At 41.4% G+C, this 8,860-nt stretch overlaps 1 pseudogene; it reads left to right on the top strand.

The window, feature by feature from the left end:
* Nucleotides 1–7,153: 7,153 nt before the first annotated feature.
* On the top strand, nucleotides 7,154–8,386 carry LOC136540806 (expansin-B11-like; annotated as a pseudogene).
* Nucleotides 8,387–8,860: the final 474 nt, after the last annotated feature.

Genomic DNA, 8,860 nt, shown 5'->3' with positions numbered 1-8,860 from the left:
AAATGTAGATGTAGTATCTTGAAAGTGACATTGCACAGGAAATAAAAACCACACTCATCTCAGTCAGCTACTACTCCGAATTTTCTAAAACTCACTGAACCACAATAAACTGAGTTGCAAAGAAATTAACCAAAGCTATAGACTAAGGATCAATATGGAAATATAGTATGAAAATGACATGGCTCACAAACTGAATACACATTGACTTGCTAGGAGTGACAATGCAAAACCTGTAAGATAGACTGAGGTATTGTCTCTGCAATACCGAAATGCCAGTGCTACTACTGCTGAACTACTGCAACTAGTTCCACTCACCGAATCAAGCAATCAGGTTGCATTGCTTCAGACCAAGGCAACATATAGCTGCTACACGAATTTACTAAAACTTAGTAACTGAAACATGATGGAGCTGAGTTGCTTAAACTGAAACTAAGATACTGAATAAAAAATGAAGACTGCCTTGGTGCAATTAAAGATAAAAATTTAACTAAAGCTCAACTAAAAACAATCCTAAACTTGAAACTAAAGTCTAGGAACTAGAAACCTGGAATTATAAAACGAAAAAAATAAAACTGAACTGATAACAATCCTGAACTTGAAACCGAAATAAAAAAAATAATGTAGCAGATATGGGCACAACCATAATAAACCTGAGACTCAAATACTGTAGCTGAGAACCTAGATTCTACGTGATTGAACCTGAACTTAAACTACGACATAGAGACCTGAACTTCGGCTACACGAAAAAACTGAAATTTAATTCACTGAAACTCTAATGCAGGTTACAAAACTAAACTGAACGTCACAAACATGACTGAAACTGATAACTGAAAATAAATAAAGAGACAGAGACAAAGAAAAAACTACTGGACTTGAACTGAACAAAAACTGAAAATAGGTTCTACTAAACTTAATCTAAAAATAAAACTAAACTAAAACTAAAAATAGATTCTACTTAACCGAACCTAGATTTAACACTGAATCACAAGAAAACTGAAATACATTACAACCAAACTCTAATGCAGTTCAATGAAATTCGATGGTACTCAACCTAAATTCTAAAAAAACTAAACCTGAAGTAGAACTGATAATTAATTCCACTGGACTTGAACTGAATTTATAACGAAAAATAGACTATACTAAACTTAACCTGAACTTGAACAAAACTAAAACTAAAAAATAGATTATACTAAATTAAACTACCCTAAAATTATTGAACTAACCTAAATTTATAATGCAGTTAAAGTGATGCAATGACAAACTGAACTAACTAAATAAAATTCAGAAAATGAAAACTATGAAGATAAACTAAACTATCTGCTAAAATCCTAAAAAGAGAAAATTGAAACAATTTTTAGAACAAAAATTCACACAACGAAGTTGAACCATAGCTACAAACAAAAGCCTAAGCCAGCTTATAAATTGAACTGTACCCAACCAAATAGATCATAGTCTAGTGTAACGAACTGCGCTTTACTGGAACCAAGTGAAGCAAACAGCATGACTCAGCAAACTTCTGCACCATCACCACCACAATAGAAAAGACATGTTGCACGCCTTGCGTGGCTCACATTAGATGAAACTAGCTTAAACTTGCACATCTGAGTATTATTAGGTACATTCAAGGTACACAATAAGCATACTTCCCAAACAACCGAAACAGACACTAGCCATACACATTTGAAACCCGTGTCAAGTATATAACTCAATCTCACACTACAAACTTAAATCATAGATTATTATAGCTTGGTTAATAGTTCACCAATACAGTCGGCATATGCAGATGTAGTCACTAGGTTTCATCAGCTCTACGCAAATAAATATATAGATGGATACATATATAGCAAGCAAAACAATCCCATGAGCGCAGTCATCAAATCGCACATAAAAAGATAGATGCGGATGATGCGCCTCTTATTACAAGCATCTGGTCTAGTACCTCTCAAACGGGCTGGGCCGAGGTATGAGATTGCTGACAGCCAGACACATACACACACTTGTAGACACACGGGAACTAGCTAATTTAGTGCGGCCACGTGCATGCACAAGACAACTAATCAAGACTCTTGAATTTAGTGCAGCCTCAACTAATTAAAATCTAAGCAAACTAATTCAATCGAAGATATCAGCCATGCGCCAGACATCACAATTACAGAAGAAATATGAATTTTCAAGTGCTCTAAAATTATTTAATGCATCCAACATGCAAAACTGAAACATTGAAATCTTGGTGACTCAGACTGTTTCTTAACTATGTGTCAGTTTAAGGAGTTAATTAAATATTAATTAAATTTGTTCAGGGACAAATAATAATTTATTTTCTCCCTTATGCTCATTTATTTCCTATAAGAATGCAGAAAAAATAATTTATTTGTACAAGCCAAAAAAAACATACATCAGCAGTAGAAATGATACCTTGGATTTGCAAAACACAACAAATTGCGCCAACAAATTTATATTTGTAGTAGAAATAAAGGCCTAAAAAAATAGAGGAACACATATAAATCAAAAAATATATATATAACTACTGCTGATGTACGACGCACACTTACAGGTTCGTGTCCTTCATGACCATGTTCTGCTCGAGTACTTTCATCTACAACACAAAAACATTTGCTCCTAGCAGCCATGATTACCTAAAAATGACAAAAAAAATCAATATATACTATCAAAATTCTCTAACAGTAGCAAAACATGTAATCTACCTCTACATCCACCCAATAATCTGAGCCAAAATATCTACAAAAGAAAACGACAAAACAATGAAACAACTATACAGCCTACCATATTTGTAAAACAAAGCTCAAGAGAGCACACATACACATGGGAAAAAAGAGCACAAGCGTACTTCTCCAGTTGACACTCACACGCACTTAGCATTAAAATCATCGAAAATGGCAGTGGAATGGCTGTAGGGATTCAAATAACTCTCACATGTAGCATTCGGGTATCAGGTATCTCAAACTTAACAATACATTAGGTAACTAAAACTTAACAGTACATCAGATAGCATTCATATGTCAGGTAACTAGAATTTAACTGAAACTAAAACAGATAAATACAGTAACTAGTAGCATTCAAGTATCAGGTAGCATCACAAAAATTAGGTACATAAAAAAATCAGGTAGTTCACATTCAGAAAAAAAAACTCTAAAATGAACACTATAACTGAAAATAAATGAGCACTGAAAAATTAACTGGAAATAAACAATGAAACTAAAATCACATAAAGGGATAAGAGGCAATTATCATCATTGAAAAACAACATGCAGCTAAAAAATGTCTACTACAAAAATTATTCTACAATGAGCATTACAGCGGGACACAAACTCATAATTAATTTTGTAGAACCGAGCTCTTCTCACAAATTAATCTGCCTTAAAAATCAACACCACATTTCCACTATCCAAAAACAATTATAAATACCAATCTGCATCGAAAAAAACAAAGATACAATCAACAACAATAACGTATCATCTACCTCTGCATCAATCGAACCATTCAAATCCCTCGAACCATTCAAACCACAAATCATGTGAACAACAATCACATGACAATGAATCAACAAACAATCGTCAACTCCTAAAAGCTATACAGACTACCCTGCAGAAGCAACACCATCCGCCAATGAATCAAAAAATGGGGTAAAAAACCTAAGCACAAACTGAAGAACACGGGAACTCAGATATCGCATCACCTAAGGGGAAAACCCTAGACAACGAACAACACAACATAAAAATCGCATACGAGCGGACACAAACCAGATCTGAAATGAGGACAAAGGCATTAAACATCAACACACACATTGAATAAGGCAACAAACAAACCCAAGCATCGATGGAACATATCGCAAATAAGGGGGCAGGAAGAACTTAGCTCGCGAAACCCTAGAAACCGCAGCTCGCCGTGCCGGGGAGCGGCGCCAGGCCCTGAGCGCCCTGCACAGGCGGCCAGGGTCGGCGTGCCGCACGGGGGATCCACGCCAACGGCCGCGAGGAAGCGCGCGTCCTCCGAGTCCAGCCGGTCGCCCAGGTGGAACCGCCACAGCGGACCAGCGCCAGGCCGTCGTCGGGGCTGTCCAGGGCCACGCCCACCTGCGCGAACCGGACGCCCTCCACGCGGGCACGCGTAGCCTCGTAGCGGGCGTCGAGCATGCCGCAGGCCGTCGAGCGTGCCGGGAGTCGACGGGAGGAAGCCGAAACGAAATGAGAATGAGAAAAGAGGGAAACATACGACACAAAATCAGGCGCAGCTCCCGAAAAATCAAACAGTATAAAAAACGAACCCACATGTCACATAAACAACAACCAAACACAAGATCGGACGTCCCGAAAACGCGCCACGAGACTAGTATTGTCGTAAACAAAATTTTCGTAAATATGCAGCATTATAGTAACTTGTTCATGAAATTATCATAAATATTTTTAATGCTAATTTTGTCCAGACAAATTCAAAGTATTTTAATCAGCTTATGATAAAATTGGTCTCGTCACTGTGCTCAGATTCTCGTAACACATGAACATTACATTCGTTCAACTTGCATTGTATACTACTCTTCAGTTACCCATTATAGCATGTAGAGTATTCTCGTAACCCATTCCTATTTAGTATTTAGTACTAGAATATATTCTTTACTATTTTTTGCGGACAATAGTATTCTCGTAACCTTACTATTTTTAAGGTATGTTATATTTTTTTTGTCAAAAAAAGGTATGTTATATTCTCGTAACAAGAATATTTGCGGCTGGACAATAGTATTCTCATAACCTTAGGCATGTGCATGAGTGCATTTACACTACTGTGTTCTCGTAACGCATTCACGATTGGTAGCTTTGCATGCATACGACAGGATCAACTTGATTTGTCGAAATTACCGTGATGATTTGACTCATTAATAGCTTTCCAAATTTACCGTCGCATGCAACATGCAAGTGACGCTACCTATAATTATTACTCTGAGCCGGACCAGGGAGGCAGAAGCGTGCTAGCGCACCAAAACGCACAGGCCTGGTTCGGTCAGTGGGTTGGCTACACCACAAGTCAAAACTGCAGCACCCAGTGCCTCGAAAATACTGCATTTTAGGGTTTTGCCTCGATTTCTTCTAAAAAAACAAGGTCGTTATTATGTGGTTATGCTATGCTTTATAAATTCAGCTGGGGATCAGAATGAGTCCGATGAAACGTTGGTGTTAAGCACTAGTTGTTAAAAATACAGAAAAGCTAATGGACAATCGGTTGTTTTAACCAGCCTCAGCAACAGATTTTAGGTCCGTTGACTTGCTTCCCCAGTCCGTCAGATTGAGATAGGGCTGGGCGCGGAAACGAACAGCGATCGGTGAATCGGGACATTGATTAGTGCTTGGGGCTGGGTGGACGTGGAGGGCGGGCGCGACCTTCTGCTTCTGGTGCTGGTGCGCCGCCGCCGTCTTGGAGACGCCGCCGGTAGGCTTGGTGGTGCTTGTGCCGGCGTGCGCCTTCTACGGACGGAAGAAGGACTCCAAGTCGCCTCTGCCACCCCTCGTCATGCCTCCTGCGTAGCTGGTGGTGGCGTTGGGATGAATGAGGGATTGGAATGCGGTGGTAGAGGAATAGGGAACGATGGTCGATGACGGGATGATGAGAGGGTTGAGCAAGGGAAGGGATAAGGTTGAGGGTGGGTCCCACCACAATTTATGAATAATTTGTATTTTTTTTGAAATTTGTGAACAATTTGACGTATATTTCTCTGCTGTCTATAATCCATAGAAATAATTTATAATTTTTTTAAAAAATTGGCATATATTTATGTTACTCCCAAATTACATCACTCTATCCAATAAATTACACTGGAGAAATCATCGTAAATATAGCAATAAAACTGGTGTAAATATAACTATAAGACAGTGTAAGTGCATGAACAAAAATCTAATTATTGGGAGGGGCTAAAACAACCGGTTATTAGCTAGATAGATCCCTAAAAATACCGTATCGCTCCTTTCTCCTCAAGCTCATTTGAAGGAGGAGACTCCAATGATCGCCTTTGAAATCCATAAAAAGGTTGAAGTTTATGAAATATATCTATCTAATGCCTAACAAACACGTAGAAGTTATAACTAATTTATTTTTGAATTTATACTTTCAAAAATACAATGCATGACTGATTGGCTATGCACGTGTCTCCAAAGTCCAAACCCCTACTATATCATACCTTGCGTCCAGGCGTCCACTCAGATTTGATTTTTTTTTTCTAGATTTGAATTGAACCTTACGTCTAAAACCTAAGGTAAAAAATAAAATCTCAATTTAATCTGGCGTTGGGCTGAATCTGTTCAAACTAGTCCATAGCCGAAAAATTGCAAAAATAGGACTCTAAACATGGGAGGTTTACAGATTTAACACTGGACCCATATTTCATAGACACAGATGGACCCATTTGTCATCCACCTCGACCCTGTTTGGCTCAACACTCTCCACCAACTCTAGGAGTCGACATTAAAACAGCTTCACCTGATGAGCTTTTTAGAACGTGTTCTCAAAATGGGGGGATGAGAGATGAAGGTGAAATAGTAGCTTCTTCTAACTCCCACTCACTCTGGTGGACCCTGCGTAGGATTTTATGATAGCATGTTTTAAGGAGTTTCACGTGTAGAACTGTTCTGCCAAATATTTTACTAAAACAATTTTAGCTCTACCAGTAGACATGCTTGTGGAGGAGCTAAAGTAAAAAAATGATTTTATTTTTTAAGTGAGGTGGTGATCTGCCAAACGTACGTAACCTCCTCGTCGACGTAACCTCCTCTCTTCTCGGTCAGTCAATATATATGCATGGTATCGATCCATTCATCTCTCTCTGCTTCCTTCCATTCATTTGGCGCTGCAGCGTGTAATGTAACGACGACGACGACATTCCAATGAAGAAGAGATCGAGCATCAGGGGGGACTGAAGACAGGATTAGGAGTACCTCGGATCGCGGCGAGACGAACAGCTGTAGGGGCGCCCGTGGTCATCTCCCTTATTAGCTTGTTATTACGGTACGCAATGCATGGAATAGCTAGCAAAGCTCGCTCGGCCATGCATGACTTGTATCTCCTATCCATGCATGCTATCTCCCCGGTGTGCATGCATGCGCGCGCGGCCATAAATACGAGCCCCGCCTACTCATTCATCGCATCACAGTTACATACCATCCACCGATCGATCGAAGAAAGATGGGAGCGAAGATGATGTCGTGGTCGATGCAGGTGGCGCTGGCGCTGGCGTTTCTGGTGGGCGGCGCCTGGTGCGGTCCTCCCAAGGTTCCCCCGGGCAAGAACATCACGGCCAGCTACGGCAGCGACTGGCTGGAAGCGAAGGCGACGTGGTACGGCAAGCCGACGGGCGCCGGCCCCGACGACAACGGCGGCGGGTGCGGGTACAAGGATGTGAAACAAGGCCCCCTTCAACAGCATGGGCGCGTGCGGCAACGTCCCCATCTTCAAGGATGGCCTCGGCTGCGGCTCCTGCTTCGAGATCAAGTGCGACAAGCCAGCCGAGTGCTCCGGCGAGCCCGTGGTGGTGTACATCACAGGACATGAACTACGAGCCCATCGCCGCAGTACCACTTCGACCTGGCCGGCACGGCGTTCGGCGCCATGGCCAAGAAGGGCGAGGAGGAGAAGTTGCGCAAGGCGGGCATCATCGACATGCAGTTCCGGCGGGTCAAGTGCAAGTACGGTGAAAAGGTCACCTTCCACGTGGAGAAGGGGTGCAACCCCAACTACCTGGCACTGCTGGTCAAGTACGTCGACGGCGACGGCGACATTGTGGCGGTTGACATCAAGGAGAAGGGCGGCGACACGTACGAGCCCCTCAAGCACTCCTGGGGCGCCATCTGGAGGAAGGACAGCGACAAGCCGCTCAAGTTCCCCGTCACCGTCCAAATCACCACCGAGGGAGGCACCAAGAGCGTCTACAATGACGTCATCCCCGAAGACTGGAAGCCCGACACCGCCTACACCGCCAAATAAGCCGACACGCAGACCTACTGGTCTGGGCTGGGGCTTGGGTTGGATGCCATGCAACTTCCTAAGCAATGCATTACGCATGCATTGATCCATGCATGCATAATATCCATTTTTTTACTACTACTGCTGCTGTGACGCCGCCGCCGCCATCCTTCTTTGTCTCCATATATAGCTAGAGCTACGCTCTGCTATGTTATTATTATTAAAAAAGAGAGGAGAGAAGAAAAGGAGAGGCGGAATACATAATAAGTGTCTAACGAGAGATTTGAGAGGCCTTTGTATAATAAAAGGATTCGAGGAGCGAGGCAAACAACACAAATGTTGTATTGTCCATGGATCTCCCATGTAATCCCAATTTTATTATGGCTACATTTTAAGAGAATACACATTTTTCAATGACTAATTGAAATTTATGATACGTACGTATTGGTTCTAGATGTATTCTTTGCCTTGGCCATCCTTAACCATTGTCATTCTTTGAAGGTGAGGTACAATATTATTCATGCTGCAAAACATAAGCTTCCTACTGTTAATAAGATGCACTTTCCATCATTGTGACGCCTTCGCTGCTTGCATTAATTATGCAATTTCCAACATTAAGACCGCAGTCATGTATACATCTAGACCACCGGGTAATAAGCTTGGTAAGTGTTGGTCTAACGAGGTGATTCCTTGTAACACCCCATAAGAAAACAACAACATAAATTTCCTTCTGGAGTATTACCACGCTACTACAATCTATAAAAGAACACATCATCAGAGAACGCGGAAGCAACGAACATCATCTAAGTCCTCTACGATGGCATAAACAAAGCTAATTTCAAAGACAACTAGCAAAACTAAGGTGTCTAATATAACGTACAAAAAAAACTCTGAC

This window comes from Miscanthus floridulus, chromosome 2, assembly GCF_019320115.1.
Source record: "Miscanthus floridulus cultivar M001 chromosome 2, ASM1932011v1, whole genome shotgun sequence".
NCBI lineage: Eukaryota > Viridiplantae > Streptophyta > Magnoliopsida > Poales > Poaceae > Miscanthus > Miscanthus floridulus.
Note: the sequence above shows the minus strand (reverse complement) of the source record. Positions and strands in the feature narration are given on the sequence as shown.